This window comes from Phasianus colchicus, chromosome 18 (genome assembly GCF_987193195.1).
Source record: "Phasianus colchicus chromosome 18, bPhaCol1.hap1.1, whole genome shotgun sequence".
NCBI classification, from domain to species: Eukaryota; Metazoa; Chordata; class Aves; order Galliformes; family Phasianidae; genus Phasianus; species Phasianus colchicus.
The window spans coordinates 11,305,747-11,333,681 of record NC_143453.1 but is presented as its reverse complement, the minus strand read 5'-3'; the positions used below and the strand labels follow the sequence as shown (position 1 = coordinate 11,333,681).

The following is a 27,935-nucleotide window of genomic DNA, read 5'->3' as shown; positions in this document are numbered from 1 at the left end:
TTATTAATCTTCCTGTGCCTTGGTTCCCCATCTGTAAACTCTCATCCAGTATCTTCTGACTCCCCTCCAGCCATTGCAGCTCAGAGATGCAGCTTGCTTGGAACAGACTCTGGCAAGCGCTGAGAATCCCGAGTTTTGCTGCTTTGGGAGGTTTAATCTTCATCATGATGTGTATTATTATTAGGGATTCATGTACATTCATGTTATAGTTGCAGAAGAAAACAAAGCTACTGCCCTGCTGGCTGCACAACTGCCATTGCAGGCATCCAGTTAATGATCAGATGCTGGTGTCCCCCGGTGTCACAATCTATAAGAAGTCCCACTCCTCCTTTTTTGAAGGTTTACATTTTCTGGTGTCAAGTTTATGGCCTTTACCCATTTGCTTCAAACCCATTCACAGTGTAAATGTTGACATCTGAATTGATTTCCAAGACAGAGCTGCAAGTGGTCTTGTAAACAGTTGTCAACAACAGTTGTAATTAAGGAGTAGAGAGTGCAAACACAGACCACAATAGCAGCCTGTAGGAGTTACACTGCTGTAGTGTGGAGAAGCCCTTAGGGCCCTATCAGTGCTTAGAAGGGCTTGCTGATGGTTATCCCCCCCCCTCCTTTCCTCTTCTGAAAGGGACAGATAAAAAAAAAAACTAACAAAGCTTTTCCTTAGGGAAAGGCAAAGAGCTGATAGTGTGAGAGATGCTGCTGCGCACCTGTTTGCTCTGTGGGGCTCCTCCATAGCGGGAGATGGGACAGAGGTGACACCTCCCCTCTGCAAAAGAACTCTCAGTGCAAGGATATCTGTGTGGGTCCTGAGCAGCTATCACCTTGCTGGGCTGGGAGGTGGAACAAGCCAAGGGGAGGAGCACATGGATGGAGATTGCCTGGGATGGATGGAGGTGGTTACAGCGGAGTGCAATACCTGGAACTGGCTGCAGGTAGTTGATTTCACATTAAAATCTGCAGTAAGACTGATGTAGATCTAAGAGCTATTGAGCCTCTGCCAGCTGCTAAGAAGAGCCCACACCTTGCTTAGCACTGATCTCTTCACCTGTGCAGTCTCTTTCCTGTCTCCCAGAACAGGCAGCTCTCTTCCATTTCCAAGGAAGTTCTCAAGCAGCTATGATCTTCTGTGTTCTAGTTCTGTGCTCAGATCCTACACAATGTTTTTTTTTTTGCTAAGAGTGGACTCACGGGGCCTTGTCTACAAACAAATACTTCCAGTGTGGCTGGGATTGCAGCCAAAGTGCTGTGGGAAAGCAAAGGAGTTTGAACAACATGGTAAGAATGTGAAGAGCAATAATAGGGCTGTCTGGACTGTGGGAACTGGGAATGCTCCTGTGCTGAGGGAAGACTTTGGTATTTGTTGTCCTCTCCTGAGCTCTGACTTTCCTAGAAAGAAGATGGAGCCATAGTTTGCTACAGGAAGGTTCCCCAGCCTGGGCTGCAGATAGGGTTGTAAAGCATGCCATAATTCTTCTTAAAAGACACAGCTAGAGGTCCATATATTTGTCACAGGTCATGCTGCTTATGTAATGCTTCCTGATCCTCTCAGTCTCATCAACTCGCTTAATACTCATTCATTTCTAGTTTCTTTTATGCAGAAGAATGACTTGGAGTGCCTTGTAGAGGGTGCAATTCGCCCACCCCTTGAGTGACATGGAGAGCAGAGGTGAACCTCCTCTTCTAGCAGCAGCATGGTTTTAGATAGGTAACCACCTTAAAGTCACTGGGTCAGGAGGGTAAGAAATAGAAGATAGCAGACTTCAAGAGATGTGAGGCTGTGGAGGGAAGGTTGAGTAAAGCCATGGGTTTGCAATTAGATACTTATTTGCATGTCTGCTTTGTGCTGATGTACAGTGCTTCTGTGCAGCTTTTGGGATAAAAATGTTCCTTGGGACTCTTTTGACTTGACTTTTGAGCTACTCAAAGAAAACAACTCTAAGAAGGTTTCTGTTCAGTGTTTAGAGCCCTTGCTAAATCAGCCAAATGCTTTCTTCAAGTGCAGGGATTATATAGTGCCTCTCTATGAGGTCCAGAACTACAGGACACAGTGCTGTTTTGGCTAATGGACTCCCAGTTCTCCCCCCATCCTGAGAGTATTCTCTGCTTTGTATTTCATGTTTCCACCTGTGACTGGGGTGAAATTTCTACTTTTGCTCTCCTAAGTTGTGCAGGGATTGTACTGCCCTGTGGTGCTGCTGTGTTCTGCTTCTCCTCGGTAGGTGCCATCACTGATATCCTGGTCAGCCACCTGTGTGTACTGACTGCTACACTTCCTAAAATGCTGTTGACTTTGCTGATGGTTCAAAATGTGGGGAATTTTTATGGGCTTCAGATCTGGATGCTTATCAAAGCCTGCCTGCTCTCCTACAGTACAAGAAGCCCTGTACGTGGTTAGCTGTGTGTCAGCTCTCCCCAGTCCTTCCTTGCTCTGTTAATCTAGCAAGGTTGTTTTTCTTGAACTTGGTTTGTTTGTCAGTGGAGCATCACGCAGTGCCTGGAGCCAGGATGAAACTTGGAACTCAGTAGCTGCATGCTGCTGCTTCAGGAAGCTCAATTTACTTGGGAGGAGTTATTCTGAAGTAATATTTCCTTTCCTGTTTACTTTTCCTGACAGATCTTCTGCTCCTCCTGTGCCCTGCTACATTAAACCATTTATGTAGAAAGTAAGCAGTCTGGGTTTGTCCTTAGGACTTCACTGGAACCAGTTGCTTATTCCTGTCATAATTCTGCCAGCAATTGCTTCAACAAAAGCACAACATGCTACCCACTGCAGTTGCTACATTTTACTGCGGAGCTGTAAGTGAAATCACATCCTCATTTTAGGTTAATGGTCTGATACATGAATGCTGAAAGCTCTCTGAGTGTCATCCTGTGATGTGCTGCAGCACCCTGAGGGAGGAGCAAGTCTGGAGACCACCTCCTTCACAGAAATGAGCCCCTGATGCTGCAGTCAGGTCTGTATCTACACAAGCTGTTGGTATGGTGCTGTCCCTGACAGAGCAACAAGCCATGCCCAGCTGGGGGAGAGAAACACATCTTTGAACCAATCTTCTCTTTCTTTCTCCCAGCGCAGACATGAGCTGCAAAGAGAAGCATTTCTTCCTCACTTCACCGGTGCTGTTTGAAACGTCCTCTAAATGCTAATTTCATTTCACTTCCACAACAATAGAAATAAATGCAGCACAAATCTTGCTTCTTTGCAGCGCTTTTTTCTTGACTGCTGTATCCAAATGTCTCTTCAATCTAGTATCTCTTAATAGTTCAGTAAGGAATTACTCATGGGACCATCCTTTTTTTTTGCCTCGAAGGCAGTCCCTATTACTCCACAGTATGGAAACCAACTGGGAAAGTAATCTATGCAAATTACATGTACTTTTCGGGTTGAATCGCATTCCCTTCGCTCATGGTAATGAGTCACTTGGCATGAAGTGGACTTACAGTGAATGGAGAGAGCATATCAGGGCGCTGCTTCTCAAGAATTACTTCTACTTGCTGAATCTCATTTAGGCCTGGAACCATGAGGGGTGAGGCTCTGCTGTCAGCCTCTCTGCTTCAGTGACTGCACTTAATCACATTTTCACTGGTATAATGGGAGAAATGGCCCCAGCCTCCTGTTAACCTTGGATGCGGAGGATGATGGTCCTCAGGCAGTCATCATAGCTGCCACATGCAGTTCACAAATACTGCCCGCGTGTTCTTTTTCCTCTAGTGATAATGAGACAAAACCAAGACCTGATGTGAGTCAAGAGGAAGGCAGCAGTAAGTCCCATCCCAAGTGCAGTGTCTGAAAAATGACTGCTCAAATTGCATTCTGCCTGGGCTAATTCCTGCAGTCAGCTGCCATCTGAAAACTGGTCCTTTTTGTATCTCAGCACTGAAACAGAGCAATGTAAATCGAATTACCACTCTGGAAAATCTTATTTTCATGTGGTTGGTGTTTTTGTTTGTTTGTTTGGGGTTTTTTTTTGTTATTTTTTTCCCTTACATAGTAATTAACTCAATGACCAGATGATGAGATCTGGTTCCTAGACCACAAGCACTGCTATCAGAAGAGCTGGAATTTCCTGCTCACGGCTTTCTGAGAGCTACAGCAAAAGAAACTCCTGTGGGCACACTGTTATGTTTCCCCCAACCTTACATAGGCTTACATAACGTTTTTTTTTCTCTAGAATACCTAATTCTTATTTATTGTAATGGAAACAGACAACTGATGCTGAAGTACTATGACACCACTGATTGATAGTAGAATGACACGTTACAATGTCACTTTCTTATGAGAATAACTATCACGTATTACAAGAGTAGTGAATTGAAACATATCCTTTAGAAAGATGCCTACTCTCATTTTTAAAGCTCCAAGTGATGCTGAGGCCCCTGTCTTGTCAAGTAAGGTCTTTAATTGCCCTTTCTGCTAGGATAGGGCATTTCATTTCAAGATGGTTGCGGTGCTGGATTTGTGGTTTTTTTGTTGCTGTTTTTTTTTTTTTTTTTTTTTTAATTTAGTGTCGTTGAGTTGCTGTGTGACCTTGGATGAAAGGGGATGGATCAGTTGTTTAAGGCTAAATTGATCTTGGAATTTATGTAGTAATATACCTGCTCTGGAGAGCCTCCACAGTTGTTTTAAATGAGCAAACCCTGGATAGAGTTTCAGGCTGGATTCTCATTCTTTGTGTGCCTTATGAGGGCATCATCGTGTGTTATCACCAGCCTAAGGAATACGTTCTGTTCAGGAGGTGGCCTGGGCTCAGGCAGGCACAGCATTTGGTCAGGGCTGGGTCTGCTGTCTGTGCTGGCAGACTGACAACATTGATTCCTGACTTTGAGGAGCAGTGAAGATGAACCTCTGTATCCTTTTTGAGGCCGTGGTATCCTGTAGATATACATATACCAAATCTGCTCTTTCTCTCCTCCCGAGGCTGTGTTAGCACACCCTTGATGTACCCTATTGTCTCATTTTGCAATGCTTTGCAACAAATCTCACTGCAATTTTTAAGCGTAGCCTGAGTGACAGCACAGGTGAACCGTCACACATCTGTCATCAGAGTAGCATTTAACTAATTAGGAGATAAATGATAATGCCGTTAAGAGCATTTTGAGACCAGTGAAAAATGTTCCGGTGATGGTAAGAAGCTACCAGTCACTGAGATGGCTGGCAGGACCACATGGCTGTGGAGTGTTACTTAGCTTTAAAGCAGCATCTCTCTGCCCTGATCTAGACAAATTACCTTTGTACCTTGATCCAAACAAACGCTGATCTCTCCCTTGCCATTGAACTCACCTTGTCTGAAACCCAATCTGACTACTTTATTCTACCTCTGCACTGGGAATTCACTCTATCATTAGCATTTCAATCTATTTAATTCACTGAGGGTCGCTGAGCAATGTAACCGAATCCATGCTAAGCCACCACTGGCAATTTAGCTGTCAGACAGTCTCACCTTCTATTTTTAGTAGTGCTCCAATTCCTTGCTTAAGGGGGTGCACGCTGAATTTCTGGATTAGATTCCCCTGACCCCTCCATTGTATTGCTGTCAGTTATCTTTTAGTTGGGAGACCTATTTACATTGTTTTATTATCCTAAATACAGCTTGTGAAGGTATGGATGGAGTACTTGGGCTTTATCCTCAGGCCAGTAACTCTGGGATTAAGCCCTTGTGTTCACAGCTGCAAGCACTTGGTATTGCTGTCCTGAAAGTTTTTGTTAAAAACACCTTTTTTAATTGCACGGCTGATAGCTCTGAAATCTTGAGATCTGAAGGTTGAGGATGGGCGCTCGGTTCTGCCCTTTGGTTCTCTGGGATAAACTCCTAGTGCCTGAGCAGGCCAGGACTGGTACTGCCAAGGCTCTTACTTTCAGAAATAAGGGCTTAGGTTGAGGCAAGCAACTGTTCCATCTCCTAATTCCTTAGAGTTATTTCGATGCAGCTGTGCTCCTCAGTTTTCTGTGTTTTTCATTCCATTTTTCCTGTACAGATTCCACAGCTTCTTAGCTTTGTATTTATCTACTCACACCACTCTCCCCAAGCTCTGTGTTCTAATGACATGCTATAGCATATCATTATATGGTTATATATATATTATAATATATTATATATCATCATATAATACACACATATCATATATATTATATGATTATATATATATCATATGTTATATGATAGCATATATTTCGTTTTGAAGCAGCCTATGGCTCTCCTTAAGTGCAACTCAGGAAGCAGCCTGTTCTTGTTAATGAAGCTCCACACATATGCACGCTCTGCCTGTGTCAGCTGCAGGTTGGTCACCAGTTGCACCTGCTGCAGCTCCATATTCAAGTCACCTTGAAGTGTAACTCAAAAAATAAGCAGAGAATAGTAAAACACACGCATAGGCTGTTTGGGATGAAAACAGACAGGCTGAGCATTTGTGTTCTGAAGTTCATCAGTAAATGTACTACATTAAATCATCTCACTGGTTAGTTATGCTGTATTTTGAGGATCAGAATTTTGTTTTTACCTTCTCCAACATAAGCTTGGTGCAGATTTCTTTGAAGTCAATAGACTTAACCTTATGAAACACGAGAGAGATTACAGCCTCCCAGGTTAAATGTAGAGAGGTGGTAGCATATAACAGAATATGTGACCAAAAGGTCAGAGACATGGTTTCACTAGCTCCTGCTGACCTGCCCTGTTGCTTCATGGTCACCTAACTTCTCCCCATTTTTCTTCTTCATGCTTTAGCTACCAGCTGCCATCTGGCCTTCAAATCATCACATCATGAGGCTGAAGAAGGCAGCTTTGGGGGGTTTAGTTTAGAGGTAACTGATACAAGGCTGCCCTGCTTCTGATTCTAGCTCTACCTACCACTGTGTAAATATTTTCCTGTGCAATGGCTATGCAAGGGTGAGTAAAGAGCTGTGTCTGTTCTCTAGGAGGATCATTTCTGGGTAGGAAACTGGAACATTGATCAGGAGCCTCAGAAATATCCAATTCAGATTGCTGATGAATACATCCTGACTTTGGGCACATACCTCCTGTTAATACTAATGGGAATGTCACACATGAATGCTGGAGAATATTGCCCATTATTTTTGGTCCCAGAGCTCTGAGCTGAGATTCCCTGAGAAAAATGGCCATTTGTATTTTGCAGGCTGCAATTCATTACATACAGTGCATGGCGACTGTTATTTACCTTACAGAGCTGTAATGTGATAAGGAGTCTATGTAAGCCACTTAATGGTCTGTCTACCTTAAAGAAAATGTGTACCTGATCAGGCTCTGATTTATGCCACTTTTTCACCCCAGTGCAACTTCATTGGCTTCAGTGGTGCTATCCCTGATTTATACTAGTCTTAGTTGGACTTCATGAGTTTATGTACTTTATATGACTCAACGACGTGAGGAAAATGTAGTCTAATAAAAAAAAAATCTGCCTGTGCACCGTGGCTGCAGGTTCTTTGCAAAGCCATTAACAGGGGCACAGTAAAAATACCTTCTGCTCCCGTGCAGTGCCTATAAGTCCCAGAGGGCTGTATCCCATAGCTATGGAGATGTAACTTAATGATCTTGTGCTTGACTAACGTGCTGCCTTCCTGGCACAGCAGAGTGTATAGCTAGACAGAAGGTATGGTAAATCTTGTAGGGTGAGAGTAAGAATTTGACTGTGGTAATTGGGCTTTTTATTTTTTATGTGGCAGATCAAGTTCCTTGCCTATAAACCAGGAACTTCACACACATTATGCCCCATCAGTCAGAACACAACTGCTCTTCTTACCTTAATAGTCTTGCTGCATAAGCACTTATCTTCTGCCTTTGGGTGAAAACCAGTCCATTTACAATGTTTACATTGCAGTGACAGCCAGGACAGTCTTAGATGCAGGACTCCATGTCTAGAAAATGCATAAACAGACCAGGACACTGCTCTGTCCCAGTGACTCTGTGCTTTCTCTAGTGAGGACTTCTCCAGTTGCCGTGGCAGCCTCTGTCACCTGGCCTTGCTGTGAGGGACCTGATCCTTCCTCAGATCTCTGGAGCTGGGGATTCAGTTTGAGGTCTGGTGAAGGTGCTGGAGAGATGTCCATTACAGCCATTGGTTCTCAGGTCAGCTCATCTTCCCTGCTACACCTGGTTGCTGATGGTCAGCCTTCATACCTAAGACCACTCTGTAGTTGATCCTTGTCTCGTTCTTCATCCTTCCTTGAGAACTTTACCTGCTATCCTGTTAAACTCTTAAGCACATTATCGTCTAATGAATACAAGTATATCAGATACACTCAGGTGTCAGGTGTGAATACAAAAGCTGGGTGAGGGTTTCAGGGAAAATGATAAATCCATTTTGGGATTTGCCTGAACTGCAAGGACAGCATGATAAATACTTATGTTGTGCTTCCTTGAGCTGTAATGCTTGGGTAGGTTTGGAATAGCCTTTGCCTAGCAGTGTGATGGCATACTGAGATACTTTCATGTTCTGTTGCAATTTTTTCACCAACTGCATTGGCTCTTTCCCTTAAAAAAAAAAATGCTGCTGAGATCTTAAAATGGCAGTGCATCCTTCTCAGCAGGGTAAAACAGCAAGCTGAAGGTTTGCTCTGCCTGTACTTAGCTGTAATTTATGCTTCTGCTCTGGTAAGGGGTCTGTTTGCCCTTGATGCATGTGCGTAAGTCCCATTAACGTTAATAGGAGTTGAACACAAGCATTAGCTGACGAAGAATTCCCTAAATGCTGCCTTCAGTTCTAAAGCCAAGAGTTGGTCTCTGCTTGTGTTGCTCACCACTTCCTTGCAGCCTGGAGCTGCTCCTGCTACATGGCCATGGCTTTGTGACAGTGCTGAGACACTGACGTTGTCCCCGTGTTGTGAAGGCTGAGGGCTGGCGGGAGGTGTCTGTGTTTCTCAGTAAGGCTGAGCAAGAACTGCAGAGAGAGACATCAGCAAGGGGCGTCATCTGCTTAGCTTACGCTGTAATGAGCTCAAACCCCTGGGTGGAGAAAAAAGGGGTGGCAGGAGGAGATGAGGAGAGGGGAACAACTTGTTTCAGGCAACGAATCAGTTGCTAATTTTGATCCAAAGCCATTTGCATAGATGATGTTGGCCTGGGGTGGGTTGGAAATATAAGGCATTCTGTAGACAGCTGCCCAAGGGAATGCTAATTAGCTGGCAGGCAATTAATAATTAATCAGACTTTTGTTCATTGTGAAGACAGTGTTTTCTTTGGCAGCTCCATAATGTTCCGAGCTCGCCTTGCCTTTCTCTCCCAGGCTGATATCATCGGGCTGGAACAAGGCTGCACAGCCACTTGCTTCTCGCAGCCTCTGGCACCCCACGCCTGGTCGCATGCGCAGCCCAGCCCTGACCCCAGAGCTTGGCTGTGCTCTGCCGGCCCATTTAACAGTCAGAGGCTGAGAGGCAAAGGGAGTTGCTGCCATTCTATTTTTAACCAGCAGAACGGTTAAATAATTCACATGCAGGAGCATGCAGTGGTCTGGGCTGCGCCTTGCACTTGAAAGGGGAGAAGAGCATTGCATTGCCCCTGCTTGACCCTTACAGGCACGGGTTCCCAGACTCTTTAACACAAAAACAAAAGAGCAAATAGGCCCCTAGGAGTGAAATCCCTGCCCCATTAGAAACTGCAAGCTCCATTTATGGCTGCTGCCTGTGATAGGGGGCCTAGAAGGGCTGTTTCCCTTCCTATTAACTAGACTACTTCTGGACTCCCAGAACTGGTACTTTTGGAGAAAGTATGGCAGTGGTTTGGCTCTGAAGGACTTGAGAAGAACTTTCACAGCAGAAGCTGTTCTGTAGAGCAGAGGAGATATCAGTGTGTTGTTGAGGGGCAAACACCATTAGCAGTCTGCTCCAACTGTGGACAACTGGACATTTTCTAATTCTCACTCAAGGTGACATACATTTCAATGAACAAGTTTTTCACTTTCAAATGGAGATAAAATGAGAGGATTTACTACCACTGAAAACTGATTTGAGCATAAATTACCTGTCCTGGTCTCAAGATGCTTTTATGATTATTGTATTAATGAAGGAAAATGGTTTTAACTGGAAGAAGGTAGATTTAGACTTGATAACAGGAAGAAATTCTTTACTGTGAGACACTGGCACAGGTTGTCCAGCGAGGCTGAGGATGCCCCTACCCTGGAAGCATTCAAGGCCAGGCTGGTTGGGGCTGTGAGTAACCTGGACTAGAGAGAGCAGGGGGTTGGAAATAGGTGATCTTAAAGGTCCCTGCCAACCCAAACCATTCTATGATTCTATAGGTATTCTATAGAATCTATAGGTATTAAATCTATAGGTATTAAAATTCTAGGGCACCAGTGTAGGGCAGGGAGATGTATCCTCATGTGACATGGGGAAGTGCTGGAACAGCCTCTAACAACACATTCGTACCCAGACAGTCTTTGATTTGTGACTGAATTAGCTGAAGGCCTTGAACTTCTAATAGACCATTCTTGTACTCTTGCCCTGAGTCTGCTTGCCATCATCAGTAGGTAATTCTTAGTGTTTTCAGCAGAAATTGTCAGTTTCTGGTTAATTTGATTTAGGGGGCTGAGGTTTTACAATTAGGAAAACACAGCGTACTGCGTAGGCAAAAGAAACCATGCTAAACCCTCGTCCATTGAAGAGAATCCATGAACTCAGTCCTCTAAGCACGAGGAAATCCACAGAGGGGCTCAACTTCGAAAGACAAATGCGCAGCAAACCAGGCTTCACTGATCCTGCTGTTAATAGGACTGCTTGTTCCCTTTGATTCCTACGTGTTAGCTCAGCTGTGTTTTGGGACCGAACAAGATCTTTCCATTAGTTCAATTTCAAACACATGGTAAATGACTGTGCCTGGAGCACCCCAGATTCCCGGGTGGTCTCTCTGCAGAGACTGGGGCTGCCTTGCTCTGAGATCAGGCAGGCCGTGGCTCGTTTGCACTGCTGTAGTCAGCACTCGCTGCATCGTAGCAAAGCTAATTAGTGCGAGGAGGAGGAGGAAGGGGAACCTCTCGTGTGTCCCAGGTTAGAGGTTCTCACTGTGTCTTCACACCCCAAATCATGACATTTGTTGACGAAGTGTGTGAACTCTCGTTAAAAGAATGCGGCTTGTGATGATCCTCAGCGGCTTTAATGAATCATTTGCGGCCTGGGTGACTCAGCCAAGCCAGGATGGCAGCCAGCAGCCAGTCAGGGGAGCCCTGCTGAAGGCTGGGGCTTTGACAGCACGCATTGATATCGTGTGCAAAAGCACAGTGTTTTGTAAAGGCCAGATGTAATCCGTGTAAGGGCTGCGTACTTCTGAAAGAGCATTAATAGGACACCAGCAAGGAAAGCAAATCTGGCAACAGAGCCAGATTTTCCTAGCCAAAAATGTAGGCAAGTGGGTGGAAAGGCTGCACATCCAGTGTTTGTATTTGAAAATGGATCTGATAGCACACTTGAAAAATGTGACCCTACGTTCACTAAATCCCACTTCTTTTTCTACAACTGCATGATATCTGCCTTCCCTTCCTTCCATGCCGTGGGAGTACATTCCTGTGGGAGGCAGATGCCCTGCCTGCTTGTGAGAGCATGCAAAATGGCATGCTGTGCTCCGTGCAGTGCAGAAGTTCAATTTTCAGATAATACAGAATGGGGATGTCTTATCTAATGCTGCTGGCAGTCTCTCCAGAGAGTCTGCACAGCAAAATTCACCTGCTTAGTATGGTGAATTTAAATCACTAGAGCACACGGGCAAAGCTCTCCTGTGCAGAACCTCGTTCTGGACTAAAGTCCTTGAGTAATTATCCTGTAATAAAGTCACTTAAATTTTAGAATAGAGTGTCCATGTGGAGAAGTTATACAGCACAGCTATAACAGACTAATTATTTTGTTACAGCCATGCCAGTCAATTTCTCAAGGCCTCAGTCACGTGGGAAAGTTGAAATGATGTATTTTTTACAGTCTCCAGCAATTCTTTATTTTTTAATGTCCATTAGTGCTTGACTAACGCTGAATGATAGTGGAAATTCTTCGGGACAAAGACAGCTCTCACAATTTGCTTGTGGTTATCAAAAGAATTTGGATCTTTCTTATTAAAGCAAATGTGTAATGAATTGCTGGTGATTGGGGGTTTATAGCTCCATTCATTGGGAACTATGGGGCCATTGTTTACTAAATTCAACTGAAATAGATGAAACCCATGAATTTCTAGAGAAGGTCCGCACTTCTCTGTAAGGTCATAAAAATCCTCAAGATTTTTTAAGTACACACTAAAAACTTATCAAGATACAAAATTCCCTTCTTCCCACTCAGTATTGGAAGAGATTGATATTTCGGCATAGGACATGATGATTATTCTTACCCATTTCAGGGCTGTAGGAAATAGCCTGAGTCAGTTGTTGCAAACATATGTGTTATGATTCATTATTAACTGCAGTGGAAATAATACTTCAGGATAAAACTGCACCTGCCAACTGCATTTTGGAGATTTCTGGAGAGATCTGCCTGAGCTAGCTTGAACCTGGAGATTAAAGCTTGGTGGGAGCTCAGTGAGTGGATCCCTCAGAGCTGCCCAGTGAAATGCTATATGTAGCACACAGAGGCCAACTGAATTTGTTGAGGTCACATCTGAATTGAAGATATACTGAAATGGGGAGGGCCAGAGATCTCTGAGCACATGAACACACCGTGTGTTTCCTGCATGCCAGCCTCTGCTCACAGCAAGCTTCCTGGGGGTCTAAGGCTTGTGTACAAGAAAGCAGATCCAGTACGTGCTTAATTGAAAGTATGACTCAAAATGAAACCTGCCTGTAGTTGTTAAGTCTGCCTTACTGCTAAATGTTATCTAATTACATGTATAACTTCTCCCTTCTCAGAAAAGGAAATGGGGTTGGGTTTGAGGCTGAGGACTCCAACATGCCTGCCTGAATGGAAATACCAACTGGGATGCACACAAGGGCAGAGCAGTCTGTAGGGCCACATGTTGTGTGCACACCTGCATAGCTGCATGGATCGTTTGTGCTGTTGTGCTCTCCCTGAGCACAGACCATTGGCTGCAAGGATGCTCCTTGCTTTCATCTCCAAGAGAGTGCTCAGGCACTGGAACGGGCTGCTCAGGGACGTGTGGAGTCACCAGCCACTGAAGAAACGTGTAGATGTTGGACATGGTTTAGTGAGAAATACTGGTGATAGGTGGATGGTTGGACTGGATGATCTTAGAGAGCTTTTCCAACCTTGGTGATTCTATGATTCCTTTGTCAGCCCCCCCCAGTAGCACCACATCTGAAGGAGAGCTGCTCTCAGCTCCAGCACTTTGTGCTGCTGTGTGAGCCCTGCCAGGCCAGGGAGGGCTGAGCCACATGGCTGTACCTTCAGCTTACCTCCAGTGCTCAGCTCTTTGGCCATTCCTGTGATTTTGGTTCACGTACACGTGGCTGGAAAGGAAGCATGAAAAAGAACGAAAGGACATCCATTTCCAGGGCTGCCATGCAAAGGCTTAATCATGTTGCAGAATAACTGTGGAGTTACAAAATGATGGGGCACTTAAAATGTTATCTCCTTCCAAGCACCGAGTGTTCCAATTCTGCCTTAAGGGGACATTAGCTGATCGTCAAATCACAATGAGATTCTTATGACTTTGTTTGAGCAAACAGTTTTCATAAACGTTAACATTTTAATGGATGACTACGTTCCTATTTAGCTACCAGACGCATTCATTTTGATCGATGCTATTTCCGTCCCTACCGAAGGCATTAACTAATGATTCGTCACTTGCGGCCGAGAGCCGCTCAAATCTCTCTTAAACAAACAACTTTCTTTGCGGCGCGTGCCCAGACGGAGCCGCCCGACAGCAGCAGCGATGCGGGGCAGCAGCGGCGCCGTGACCCCGGGGCAGCAGCGCTGCTCTGCGGGCTCGCGCGGCGCTCGTCCGCCCCGCTGCAATCCGTGCAGCGCCCCGCGCGTGCGGGATGCGCCGCCGAGGCAGCCGTGCCCCAGGCAGAGGGGCAGGGCGGCTGCGGGCACTGCGGGGCTGTGCGGTGCTCTGTCCCCCTCTTGTGGCAGCGAGCCGGAGACCGGGGCCGGAGGAGCTGCAGGGTGCCGTGTGCGGTGCGGAGCTGGGTGCTGGGAGGTGCTGGGAGGTGCTGGGAGGTGCCTCGCGCCCGCCGCCCTCCTCTCAGATCGAACCAACGGCCTCGGAGGAAACGTAAGGCACGTGCGGTACCGGCTGTGCATGTTGAAGCTTACAGAGAGAGAGAAAAAAAATGGAATTTGGATTTTGCCTTGCATTGTAGGGCTGCGTGTGGCCCGGCGCAGCTGTGTGGTGAATTGTGTGGGTGCGGGGCTGAGCTCAGAGAAGACGAGGAGTTTCAGCTGGGCTGAGATCTGGTGTGAGGTACGTTGCAGAAGGGCTCCTTGCCTCCCTTCGCCCTCGGCAGTCCCAGCCTTCCACAATTCCTGCTGCTTGACGTGTTCTGAGAGACCTGAAGTGAGCCCTTGGTGTGGAAAGGACCTTCTGGACCTGCCTTGTTCCTCTTTGCACACAGCTTGAGAACAGAGGCTGTGTCTTTAAGAGGCGCAATTATGTGAGAATGTTTTTCTTCTGCTTTCCAGAAGTACTTATTAGGTTTGATGGATCAGTTATTTGATCCAGCGTGACAGATGGATGCAATGTTTTTGTCTATGACTAAGCCTACAGAGGTTACATAAATATCTTCATAGTAAATGTTCTGATTTTGCTGTGTGTATGCATGGAGGCGGGTATATGCTGGTTTTCTTTCTTTGTTTGTGTAACAGAAATGCTGAGTTAGGGCCTGAAGCAGTGATGGAGCACCTGGTGGGGAGGCAGGGCCAACCCAGGGAGCTCAGGTGCAGGCAATGAACCTGAGTGATTGGAAGGGGTGGAGTCAGAATCTTCCCCTTCTCAGACCTCATTTAAGGGTTGGCAGTGGGGGTGAGGATATTTTGTTGGGGGTCCTTGTGTGCCTGAGGCCTTCTAAAGGTAAGGAGCTTCTGTATTTTTGAGCCTGTAGTTGTGTTTGAGCAAGCCTTACTTGCTGCAGCCTGGGATCTTGGTCCTCTGTTGTTGTTACGCTTTCCATCGTGTTACAGCTGGCTGTGTGCAGTGGGAGGGTGACTGATAACTGGCATTCAGCTCTCTGGTGCAAGTAGATCTCATCTTCTGATAGAGCTTGCCTGAGATAAGTGCATTCACATACAGTGCTTAACTAACTGGAGTTAAAGTACAGTTCTGTGTGCCCTACAAGTGCAGCAAGCTATTTGATAAGCAGCAGTGATAACACCAGCCTTTCTACTGAGAATACGATATGGCGTTTCTGTTTGGTGGTCTCCTGCAGTGGGCAGCAGGTGTGTGTGAAGCTGTGTGGTTCTGAGGTCTGCGTACATGGAGCGCTACACCAACTGGATGTTTCCCAGATGAGCAGAAGTGGCCTGGCTGTTGCTGCCTGTTTTAATGAGCAAGGTACCTGCTGAGAGCACCCCACCTTAGGGCATAGCTCACATCCTGAGGATTGCTTCCAGGATAAACTTTTGTCATGAGATTGCTGTAGACCTCCAGTATCACCAGAGCTATTCTTAATCTACTAGAGTTCCAATTGACTGAGGACACACTACAGTAGCTACGTAGAAATCATACTTCTGTGTAGGAATGAGTTTCTTAGGGCGCTGAGCATCCTTATTGTGAGGTTCCGAGGCTATCCTTGGGAGCAATTGCTGTTATTGCCTTCTGTTGTAGGCAGACACCTAAGCTGTTTGGTAGTGAGCTTGCCTTTGAACTCGTATCAAGAAATACCAGTTGAAATAAGAGTTTTCTAACTATTCTTAAAACGCTTCTCCTGTGAAACCAGTTCCCGTTCAAGCGGTTGTTACATGTGTTCTTGTCATGTTCATGTCATAGGGCATCATTAAAGATCTTTACAAGAATTGTTAACAAGTCTTGACTGCTCAATTCAGAAGGCTGCATTTAGCCATGAGGAAGGATGAATTTTATTAATGGATTGGGCTGTCAATACAGTCTTTATTTCTTTTTTCCCCTGAATGACTGTTTTCCAAACCAACCAGTAATGTTGGATGGGGGAGAAGAACTACTCTAGGTAGGTGTCCTGCTGGTTACCCACAGTTTTCAGTGACTTGGGTATGTAATGGACTTTTCATGGTTGCTGGGCAGACCAGATTTCGTATCCAGCATAGTCAAAATAAGTTGTAAACTAAACTCCAACCTTTTAAAGAACTTAAAATTTAAGGAAAAGTCCCAGGCCCATTAGCTATAAGCATCACAGGCTAAAATGCTGATGCTTTTTAAGCTATACTCTATCTGGATGGGAGTAAGGTGAAAAACTTGGTTGTGCCACTCTGGTGTATTTTGAGGCCAGCCGGTGTTGTTTTGATCTCAGTCTTTTTCCTGTCTAAGCAAACATTATTAAACAAATCCTGGCCTATGCTTCTCCCACGCTATAGTACTTATGTTGTGGGCTCTCCAGAACGTCCATGTGGAAGTTCTGTCTTTGTCTTTTGATCAAAACTTTTATAAAAGCCAACTGCAGAACTGAAATCTATATCCTGCACACTTGCAGGGGATTAGCTAATGCGTGCTGGTGCAGAGCTTCAGTGCTGAAGAATAATGTCATATTGTTGGCAGAGCTAGCCCGGCACTGGAAACTCAGTTGAGCAAAGATATCATTGGTTTCTGGCTCTACTATTGCCCTATAATAATATTTAATTCTAAGAGAAGGTTAACAAAGGCCTTGGGCAGTTTGGAGGCACTTAGCTCCAAATAAATCCCTGCTCAGATGCTGTCTGGTCTGTCTTGAGATGGTGATGCAAAGGAGTGCGTGGCTGGAAAGTTTCCTGAATGCACATACAAATTATTCTTTGTACTGCTGAGAAATGCCTGCTTCCACTGTGCTGAGCAGCCTTGAGCTGAGCCCCAACCTGAGCAAGACAAAAAAAAAAAGGTGAAACAGTTCCAGTTCTTTTACAGAGATTTACCCAGATCTAGCAGTAATTGGAAGAAAGGTGGCATGAAAAGAGCTGACCAAAACACTGTCTTCTGGGGACTGAATTTCGCATAGACAAGCTGGGAAAATGGAAGGAGAGAAATTACCTGGTGATAAGTAACTAATTCAGTCTTGGAAAGTAGTTGTATGGCTGTAGAGGATTTATGTGTAGGGCAGGCCAAGAGAAAGGAAAATCAAATGTCTGGAGGGGTGGTAGTTGCCAAGGTACTAACAATGGTAGAAAACTTGAAGCAGAGTTAGAGATGTTCATAGTAAAAACGAGTGTGAAGGCAGGTCCAACTGTCTCAAGCCAGGTCCATTCCACCTCCTGTTGTCTGTGATTAACTTCAGCTCTGTAGTTTGTCTCAGCTGTTCTTGACATATTTCATGCTGGGAACTCCTCAACTACTGGTGGCCAGAGGTTAACTCAGATGAGAGTTGGCTTCACTAAAATGTGCCTACTTTCTCAAGACTAGGTTCGTGCTTTTAACAGATGTCTAATTCTCTTTTCCCTCTAGGCCAGGGAGGTTAATTGGAGGAAAGTGACTGTACATCGGGCCCAAGAGCCTCCTACAGAGATACTTGGCACAAATAAATCAGCCTATTTTTGATGAATAACAAGGCCCCAAAGGCTCTAGTTCTTGCTGCCTGCACAAATTGCAGGTATAAATTTCACAGCTGATCACAGGGACTCCAGAATTCAATTAACTCTCTGCTCATTTAAAAAAAAAAAAATGCTGCCTGCCTATTTAATTATGAGTGTCACTGATACTACACATGCTGTTCAGGAAAACTCCAATTAATAAAGCATTGCATCATTAATATGAGTGACAGCATGAATCCTGTGACTCTCTAAGGAGTCTGTCCTGACCCTCTGCAATGACAGACCTGGGATTCTTTGGGAAGAGGCATCCTTTTCAGACCTGGGTGATGCAAAGGGAGCTCTGAGATGCTCTCCATGCTTTGCATGTTGTGCTGATTTGGGTGGTTGTTGGGTGGTGCTGGCAACTGCTGACTTACGCTGCCCAGTAACTGGGTAACCTTCTGAGGTCACCGATTTTGGGAATGGGGAATGGAGACCCACTGGGCAGAAATGTGCAGACTAACCTAGCAGAGGTCAGGTGAGGAGAACACAGCAGTGTTCTTGCTTAGAGAACGGCTAGGAGAATGCTGCTATGTTCTCCTAGCACTGCCTTTACCACATGAAAGTGCCTTTTGCTGCCAGGAAGGGTGTTAACCAAAGCAGTACAACTAACCACGTCTGTGTAGAACATTTCAAGTGTTCTTGATTTTAAATTTAGCTCAGTCTCAAAGAGCTATCAATAAACAGACGTGTTTCATTTTGACTTTCTAAGGTGTCTCTTGTTTTAAACCCCAATAATCTGTCTTGCTTGTTCTCTGCCTCTGTGCTGACCTCTCTGGATTTCACATGTTGCCAACTGTACTACTGGGAATTGTCTCCAATTTTTGCTACTGCATCTTCCCACCCCACGAGGGTGTCTCTGCCAAATGACTCTTAAACAACCTGAATGAAGTGTGAAAGTCACTGGCCTTTCTCCCCCAACTGTCCCTACTTCCTTAATCACTCTCTGTAACCCACCAAGGTTCTAGTCTAGCATTTTATTTACTCTTTCTTTGGGTGATGTCTAATGTATGCCTCCGTTTTGTGTGTAATAGTGAATTCCTGACTGCTTTCTTCCTACACTCATACTTTTCCTTTCCTCAGCAGCTCTGTTTCTGACTACAGCGGTCTTCTTTCCAGCAGTGGTGAAAACAATCTTGCTGCTCTAGCCAGAGGCAGATGTCACCCTCGATTAGATGTCATGGCTCTGTCACTGATCCAGCTCTTCGCATCTCCCTGGCAAATGTTGTCCAGATCCTGTTGTGAAATACTGTTAGTCCCTTTGGTCACCTCCTCTTTTTCTGATTCTCAACCATAAGCAGTTTGCCTTATTTGCCCTTCCACATCCTCTTGTTCCCTGTCCTTGGTCAAAGATGCAGCTTTCGCTGCCCATTTGCAATGTTTAAGTAGAACACTTGATGAATTTGCTCCTGAAAGCATCCTGTCATCCAGGATGTGTCAGCAATGGCTGTACCAGTACTCATCTCGAAGAGGCTGGCTGACTTGGTGCAGGCGAGGATTCTTCCTGTGGAAAAATGGGGCTTCTTTCTGTTTTTGTCTCCTGTTGAGGTTCTTCATACAACTTGCTTGTTCTCTAAATATTGGCTTTCATCTGTAAAATAAGGATAGAGTAAGCCATGAGAATGTGTGAACTTTAAATTAGTGTGAATAGTGTGTACAGCAGTTGCCAGTGATTAGGAGAACTGGGTCCAAGTCCTTGTTTTGGCAGTACAGAACGTGTAATCTGTCCTATGGGAGGATAACAGGCTGTTTCTGGCTATGACAAGACTAGTACCTGTTCAAACTGTTCTGCAGAGTTTTGATCATTATAAAATAACACCTTGCAATGAAGAAAACACATTGTTAGACTTCCTGACCAACTGTAGCTATGCCTGTATGTTGTTGGTGTTACTTGTCTTTTAAGGCTACAAGGCAGAAGGAGTGACCTTCCTGCCGTCTGTCATCTGCTGTCATCTGAGCCAGGGACAAGTGAAAGTTGTGAGCTGCTTTCATCTGCACCCCGGAACAGCAACAACTTCACTAGAGGAGCTGCACTGTGCAGCCTTCCCACATGCCTGCCCTTCTGAAAGCATCGTTCATCTGCAGTGAAATTCCGTGTAACGCTGGAGGAAATATGGATATGAGAGTGCAGCTCAATGATATGCAGATAACAGAGCTCCCAGCGAAAGGCTCTGACAATTCCTGCCTGCAGCTTTCCTGCCTTTGAAGCTGGACTCTCACAAGCCAGCCTTTCCAAGGTGTTACCTTCATCCTGATAGCTGATTTCCTACATTTAGAAAGCTCTCCCCTGGCCCTTTCCTGCTCCCTTTCCCTCCTCCTTCTCCAAAACAGCCCTGGCACCACACAGCTGGGCAGTCAGTGACTGTGTGCTTCAGGAACCAGGGGATGGAGAGAGGGCTTCTGGTGCTGCATGGTACTTGTGTCATATTCCTGGTGAGATGGTTGGTGGTACCTGCAGCTAGAGATGGGGCACTTGTGCCTTGTTTGGTATGAGTTCTCCCAGCAAGCACTCAGCTGAACCTGAGCTGCCTTTTTCCTGCACATCTTGGCCTCAGGGCAGCTTGTTCACTGTACAAGATACAGCCCTTTTATCTGTGTAGCCCAGGGACAGAAAGACATAGCTGTTTGCTTCCTCTGAGAGAGGACGGGGAGCGAATTCATTGTTTTCTGTGTAGCAAACCTTGGCCTAAGGGCATTTGGGAGCCAACTTTCATCGCTCTTTGTCTGTAATAGATAGCAGGGAGCTGTTAGTGCAGGGACTCCCAGCTCCCTTTCTTAATTTCCTTGTTTTGGTTTTGGGAGGGTATCCCAAACCAATGCATTCCAATCATCCTTCTGTGTCCTTTGAAGACACCTAACACACTGTTGGGGAGGACGGGGAGCCCGTGGTGTGCTGCTCACTGCTATGTGCAGTCTGTTCTCTTCTGCATGCAGCAAAAGTACAGCAAAGTACTTAGAACTGGTTGTAAGGGCATACTGGTGTGCCTGCCGAAGCTCGTGTTTTTCTCTTGGGCAGGCTGGGAGAAGGACGTGTGCTCCGTGCTTGCTGCTGCCTTTCCCCTCAATCTGATGCTATTTACCACTCCAGAGATTATCTGAATACCCATGTGTGCTTGTAACTTGAACTTTCTGTTGAGTGCTATTGACCAGGCTTCACCAGAGCAGCTCTGAGGTGACAGCACTTAAGAACGCAGCTGATAAGCACTGCGTTATAACATGCTGAACTGGAGCTAGACCTGGAGGCCTGGGATTCTGGTTCAGTTTGGATTGGCATCAAACTCGGAGGCTTATCTGAACCTGGAGATGGGAATCAAAAGCATGTGAGCAGCAGAGTTCCCAGGAGGCTCCTAAAACTTGTGCTGCTGTGCCAAGGCTGTACTTAAGGTATTCACTGTTGTTTCAGCACTGTGCTTCTCTCCCAGCCTGAAATCAGAAGGGTAAGAGGGAGAAAAAAGAAAACGCAACAAAAGCAGAAGATTGAGAGGGTGTGTGGTTAGAGCCTCATCTTCACGTTCCCTTGATATCTGCATGTTCAGGGTGTGTGTATTTTTATTCTACACATCTGCTTATTCTGATCAGCATTTAGGTGAAATAAAGCTGACTTGAATACTTACCCAAATAACAAAGATTTGGGCTTTGAGTTTTGATGAAGTGTGGTTTGCTTTCTTCAAATGTTTCCACAGCTCTGGTTGCAGCTGGGGTCAATAGCAAAGGTGCCAAAATAAATCAGGAGTTGGGCTTCTCCAAGCCTGACACTAAGAAAATAAGAAAGCAAGACGGCCTGTTGTTAAGTGAAGTGTTTTCTTACCTCATGGTGCAACAATCTGCCTCAAAGGAATCCAGCAGCCAGAATAGCACGGAGCATCTCTTTCCTTCCAGCCCTTTAGGGAAGCTCTGAGAATGATCACTGGGCCTTATTAATCTCTCTCTTAGAGGCACTGGGACCTCTGGGTAACTGATGAAGCAAAGCATTCAATCAGATGACACTTTTTTTTTTTTTTTTTTTTTTTTACCTTCTTCTGGGGATGCTGCAATAACCAGAGAGCTGTACTGCTTTGAAAGAGATGTCACCCGTTGTGGTTCCCAAGGGAGGTCCCACTCCTAGGGATGTTGTTCTGGACAAACCTAAATACTTGTTAATGGTATCTGATCAAGGTACATCACTGTGCTACTAGAATGCTAGTAAGGGCATTTTAATAAAGCGAGCAAAAGGCTGTTAGATTCTTATTTAAAAGAAAAAGCAGTATTGATCTGAGTTAGATGGTAACTGCTTTCTTTACTAGATAGGAAGCTGACTTTGTTGTTTCTCTTTGGTGGGGTTTAGTTTAGTGCTTGGAGTTATGAAGAGCTTTCTGTTTTTTCTTTTTTTTTTTTTCCATGGAGCCTGTTCTGGGCCCTAAGTGGTCATCCTTCTACTGACTCTACCTTGGCTAGAGTTAACCAAAGTGCTGTGCTGGGATGATGGGTTTATGTGTAAAATCTCCTTGATGGGCTAAAACATTGAAACCTATCATGTAGCTCTCTCTTTTCTGCCTGTTTCTATAGCATGCAAAACAGTCCCTAAAGACTGCAAACAAATGCCCTGTGCCAAGGCCTTATGCTGAATGAACTTGACTTTTCTCCTTCACAAAAACTGCATACTGTAGTGTCAGCTTTGAAGGAGATGACAGAAACCAGAATCCAAATTTACCATGGCTTGTGGCTATTTCAAGCCTTTTGCTGTCAGCTGAACTTCCTCATACTCTAATTAGAAATCTTAGCTGGCTGGAGGATGGGATGGCTTCACTGGAAGCCTTGGCAATGTACCTAAATAAACAGACTTCATATCCTGCTGTTTTCCCCCTATAGAATCCTATGTTAGTTATTGCCCTAATATATAGGGGATGGAGGATTAGTGTCTCGCAGCCAGTTTAAATGCTATAGATGACTACTTAGGTTAAGGTGTTCAGGTTCTGAAATTCATTGAGCCTTTTGAAGTACCTTGATTTGGTGGTCGCATGTACTTTTTGTTCTACCCATCATACCTGCATCCTGAGACACTGATGTGAAGCTGTACCTGGATGCTGGTGTTCTGGGCATGATGATGATTTCTGCCAGATGTGGTGAAGGGGATATCTGACTGAACTGCATGGTAGCTGGCCCAATTACACCGGCGGTGCTGCAAGCATGCTCTTGAAAGCAGGACTTGGCACTGCTTGCTACCACCTCTCTACAATGGCTTCATGTGCTCTGGTTCTTGGCACCAAGTTTCTGCTACTGTAAATAGGGTGGAATAATGCTGGGCAACAAATCTTTTATAACCCAGTAAAATTAGGAGGTGGAAAGGTCTTTAAATGGCTGATTTAACTTGTCTGGAACAGTTATGAAATTGTGCTTGGAGACAGAACAGAGTGTGGGCTAGGTGTCCCCTTCTCTGCCTTGTTCATTCATACTTCTGGGAGGGGGGGAGACCAGAATTCCTTCAGGCTAAAACAAAGCTCTTTGACCTCACAATTCCAGCTTTGGAACACCTCACCCCAATTTGGTTGTGCAATAATTCACAAAGGCTTTTGGCACTGCCAGAATTGTACTCTTTACCCCTCTCTCCAAATTCACTCAGCTCCACTTAGTACATATTTTTGGCAAAGATAACCGGACTTCATGCTGTGGAGAATATTTGTTTCTTAATAGAACATGGAGCAGAAGTGGAATTGTGCTGGTTGTGTATATTTTGCCTTCTCAAGATTAGCCCCAAGCAATTATCTGACTGTGGCCTGTGCCAGAAAAACACAACAGAACAATTTTAGCAGTGCCAACGAAAACTCCAGAATGTGTTGCACTCAAGAGTGTAATTTTAGATTCTGTTTTCAAGTAGTATTTCTGTGACATCATTGACTTTAGGAAAAATAATACCCTAGGGCTTGCTTTACAAACAGGATGGAGCTTTATGATTTGGCAGCTTTCTGTAGGCAGGAAGACAAATGTTAGTTGCTTAAAACCTCTGTGTGACAACAGGCTTTGCTCCCTATCAGAAGTTAAAAGTAATAAGAAACAGTTAAGACTTCTGTGGAAAGGGAGTTGGTAGGAGCTCGTCTGCTGCCCTCAGGGCAGGGATGCTCAGCTCACCTCCAGGAGAAGCTGAGCTCTGTGAAGATTTGTTGTGGGAGTGAGAGTACTACTGGTTAAATTCTTCTGTGCAGTGTTGCCCCAGGCAAATTTGGGGCTTTCAGAAGTACAGTCCTTTTCTACTTGTGCTACTTCTGGGCTGTAGGCATAGTACAGCAATTCCAAAACTCAGAGTTAGGATGGGGAGGCTCTGTGGTCCCCCCGGAGGCTCCAGCTGGCATGCATCCATCAGGATGCAGCCCTTCTGGAATCTGTTTAGATTTGAATGCAGCAGTGACAGTCCCAATGTGCTTAGCCCTGAGCTCTGATGTCAGGACATGTTTCCGAGTTCTTTAATTTCTTTTTGAGGAGCTCCCAGTTGATTGTAGGGCTGCAAGGGGCCCTATGTATCTCTCTTGTCCTTCTCCCCATCCTGTGTGGGGTCAGTAGGTGTTTGGAAGATGGGTTGTGGGTCCCTTGGCTGACCTCTGAAGGCGAGGTGTTGTAGTCTTTCCTATTCAACAACTTTGTTCTCTCTGGTAGAAAGTGTTTTCTTCATTCTAACCCAAACTTCCCTTTCTGTATTTGTAAGCCCATCACTTCTCTGTATTGCACACAAACTGCAGGAGGAGGACTTTCCAGCACACAGTCAGGCATTCTGCATTTGACACTTACGGGGCTTTCCTTTCTTCCCCCACCCATTCTGGTCCTTTCAGCAGTCTGTACTTTTTTTTTCTGTGAAGCCCTTTCCATTCTAGAAGGCTCTGTAGGCTCAGTGGATACTTTGAGGTTTGTAAAAGGACTTGTTTCCCTTCAGCGAGCTATTTCTCATGACAGAGCTGTGTTCTGGCTTCAGGGCAAATCATGCTGCAACCTTTTCTTTGTTCTGTGCCCCCCAGCATACACAAGTGGAAAACTGGTTGCATTAACCAGGATGAGTCATTTGTGGCTTGAAGGAGAAGTGATGACACCAGCTCTGTCAGCAGCTGCTTGATTCAGCACACTCCCAGGAACTCACCAACTTCGTTAAATTGCTCAGATTACACACGCACTTCTTTAGCAATCAGCTCCAGTGAGTCGAGTGGGGTTGTTTCCAGGGTACGCTGGTGCATCTGGCACATCATGGCTCATGTTGCTTGCCTGCAATCCTGTCTGGCAAGCTTGGGCGCAGCAAGTATCACCCGAATGAGAAGGTTCATTGTTTGCTGCAGTGGCCAGACACAGGCATCAAGTTGCCTCTGGGGTGTGTGAACTAATAGCTCTGTTCCAGAAAACACGTGAAGCTCATGCTGATTTCCATGAAAGTGAATAATTTGCTGTGAGCGTGAAGAGGGAGGGGCTGTGTCTTCCCCCAAATGTGTGCAATGTCCAAGAATCTTGGGCACTGTTGTAATATAAATAACAGATCCTCGTAGTCTCATCAGCTCGTAGACTCCCTTGGGGAACTTTGCATTCTTCTGTAAATATGAGCTTTGTGGGAGAAGTCTGATGCTCCATGAGCATGTGAGAATTTCCTTCCCAGTTGGCATGAGAAAGCTATAAATCTGAGGAGATGCAAACCCTTCCCCCTGCCCATTCTTATAAAATTAATGGGTGTTCAGTTAAGCCAAAACAAAGAGTGGTTTCCCTCAGGCAAAGTTGTCATTTTCTGCTTTTTTTTTTTTAAGGCATTTTAGCTTTCGGATAGGAAAAACTTGTTTAAATCCATCTTTAATAATGCAATAAGTGTCCAGGGAAAAGGAGTTGTACATTCTGCTCTGCTTTGGGCTTTCAGCTCTTTGGGAGTAAAGGCTGAAAGACAAACAAGGGCTAATGCTAATGCAGATAAGGGTGACCTTGGCCTGCATGGTGATCTGTGTGACCCTGTACAGTTTGGTTCCATAATGGGAGACTTTCAAACTGTACCTCTGCCAGAGGGATCAGCTTCTTCACTTCGCCTGCAAAGCTCATCTTTCTCCTCATTTTCCACCTCCACGTTGTAAAGATGTTTTGAAGGGATAATGGCAGATAGTCACTAAATCATTCTCTTCTGTGCCTTCACACAATGTGGTGCAAGTGCCAGCATGGAGGGGTGGTTTTCTTGGTCAAGAAGGTCCATGGGCCAGTGGGGAAGGAAGCCTGTCTGGTCAGAAGCTGGGGGGTGGTGGCCCTCAGAACAAAGAGCAGCTGAAGAACACTGTTTATCTCTGCGTGGCGCACAGTCAGTGATAGCTGTCTCCAGCTTTGGTAGTGATGGAAAGCCTACAAAATACAACTGGGAGCTGGGATGCGGAATTCCTGTGGGCTCATATGGATATTCAAGTGTTAGGAGCCATTTTTATGGTGTGGGTTTGTGCCTAACATTTCAAGGAATAATTAAAAAAAAAACAAAAAACCACCGTGGCAATTTTATTCTAGTTTTTAATAGACTTGGAATTTCCAAGTGCATGATGGAAAGTGTTTTTGTTTCTTTAGTTGGGATATGCAAAGTAAGGCCATCAAGTAATGCTCAATGAATTACAGAGCTATGGAGGTGCAGGCAATTTAATAATAGGACTAACAGCAGCTTTAGGGCAGGGGGAGCGTGGTCTGTGAGGAGGTGATTGCCCCTGAGGATGACAGGCACAGCTGTGCTGTATGCACTGCAATGCCCGGGGGATGCAGTTACCTCCTGCCACCAGAACTCCTTGCATGCCTCACTGCATGGTGCAAATGGCTCTGCACGTTTGGGTTCCCTGGAGCAGGTCCTCCTGAGAGCGTTTGGGAACCTGAAGCAGCTTTTTGCTGTGCCGTGACCTGGATGGTGCCTGAGCTGTTTGCATGATATTGTCAAAACTGGTTTTCAGGAATCCTGAGGCGTTTCATCTGATGGTCTACCAAAGAGGAACAAGTACTGTCAGCTGGGTGAATGGAGCCTGCGGCTGCAGAAGAGGGCTGCCTCTAGGCATGGCCTGAGCAGGCAGTTGTTCAGAGCAGCAGAATGGCTGGGACAGGAGAGGCTGTGGTGCTGGATTGAGGAGGCTGCTGCCTGGGGGAGAGGGCAACACCATGGGATGCTGCCTCATCCTCTTGCCTTCTCCCTTTTCTCATGCTTACAACAGAAGGCAGGCTATTGTTCCTGGAGCAAGACAACTCCATTCTCTCATGTGGATGCCCTTGAGCTATCTCAATTCAAAAATCCTCTCTAGGTACTGCGTGCGATTATTTTTTTTTCTTTCTCTCTCTCTAGATTTGATCTATAGCTATTCTAAATGCAGCTCGCTGCTGGAAATAGTTGCTGAGAGCAATGTGATATAGCAAGGATTTCTTTTTTTTTCCTCTTATTTTCTGCCTTAACCTTCATACCCTGCTATTGATAGAGTTCTGATGTGTTTGACTGGGAGTATGGAATTCTTCACCTTGAGGCACCAGTCCTGCTGGATCCCAAATGTGCTAATGCTCATTTACAGCAACATCAGCTGGCACATTGCAAGTGAGCTTTGATCCTACAGCAAGGGCTTACCCGCTAAATGTCTGCAAAGGTGTCAGTGTCCCTAAGGGTTAGGCTTAGCATATGTTTGCACAGGGAAAGGGCAGATGTCTGAAAAGATTGTTTGGCACTTTCCTGGGTAGGTTATGAAGGGAGACAGTGTTACGTACTACTTTTGGAAGGGGCATAAAAAAAACCCACAACCCAAACCCCAAGTTATATCTCAAGGCTCTTTAGGCCTGTTGCACATTCCCTTTTTAGAAAGTTTTGCTTCTTGCACCTGGGAGGGGAAGCAAGAGGTAAAGCTGTCTGCCTAACTTTTCTTTTTTGTCACCCTTTTGCAGTGAATTTTTGCTCTAGCCTGGAGACCAGGAAGAGCTGGGTGGGTGATGGTGAGACAATCATCACTTAAAAGTATTTGCTGATAATGAGTCACTCTTCACGGAGTCCCAATCTGTTCTTCCTTCTGTCAAATACTCAGAATACAGCAAATCCACTTGCTTTGCTGCAGAATTTTCTGAAGGATGGATTTTAGCAGGAGGAATTGGTGACAAAGAGGAAAGAACGTGTTTGTGGGAGGGAATTAATCAAGAGATGCCTCTTTGTGCCAAACCTGAGCATGAACCTCCTGATAGCTCAGATGAGGAGCTGCAAGAGTTATCATCGGGCAACAGGCTGCATGTTCTGTGACTGGCATAAGTCTCACTGAATTCCCATTTCCTTTATGCTTCAGCTGAAGGTGGTGCCTAATGCAAAACACTTAGGCAGGGTGGTGAGAAATGGGGCTCTTCCCTC

General features: G+C 45.3%; 1 protein-coding gene and 2 long non-coding RNA genes across 4 annotated transcripts in view; 2 read left to right on the top strand and 1 right to left on the bottom strand.

The window, feature by feature from the left end:
• Window positions 1-749: 749 nt before the first annotated feature.
• On the top strand, window positions 750-3,207 carry LOC149915549 (uncharacterized). 2 transcript variants are annotated; one of them, XR_016458670.1, is made up of 3 exons: window positions 750-1,275; window positions 2,824-2,954; window positions 3,074-3,207. It is a non-coding gene; the product is annotated as an uncharacterized LOC149915549 (long non-coding RNA). The 2 variants fall into 2 exon arrangements; XR_016458669.1 differs by having other exon boundaries at window positions 3,069-3,207.
• Window positions 3,208-13,996: 10,789 nt separating this feature from the next.
• GALNT9 (polypeptide N-acetylgalactosaminyltransferase 9) overlaps window positions 13,997-27,935 on the top strand; it is a 439,027-nt gene continuing 425,088 nt past the window's right edge. Inside the window, exon 1 of the mRNA XM_090120751.1 lies at window positions 13,997-14,345. The gene's annotated coding sequence lies outside the window, so the exon portion shown is untranslated. The remainder of the gene's footprint in view (window positions 14,346-27,935) is intronic.
• On the bottom strand, window positions 16,516-26,031 carry LOC116228688 (uncharacterized). Its single transcript, XR_016458678.1, has 3 exons — window positions 22,633-26,031; window positions 21,223-21,363; window positions 16,516-19,199 (listed from the first exon to the last, which is right to left on the bottom strand). It is a non-coding gene; the product is annotated as an uncharacterized LOC116228688 (long non-coding RNA).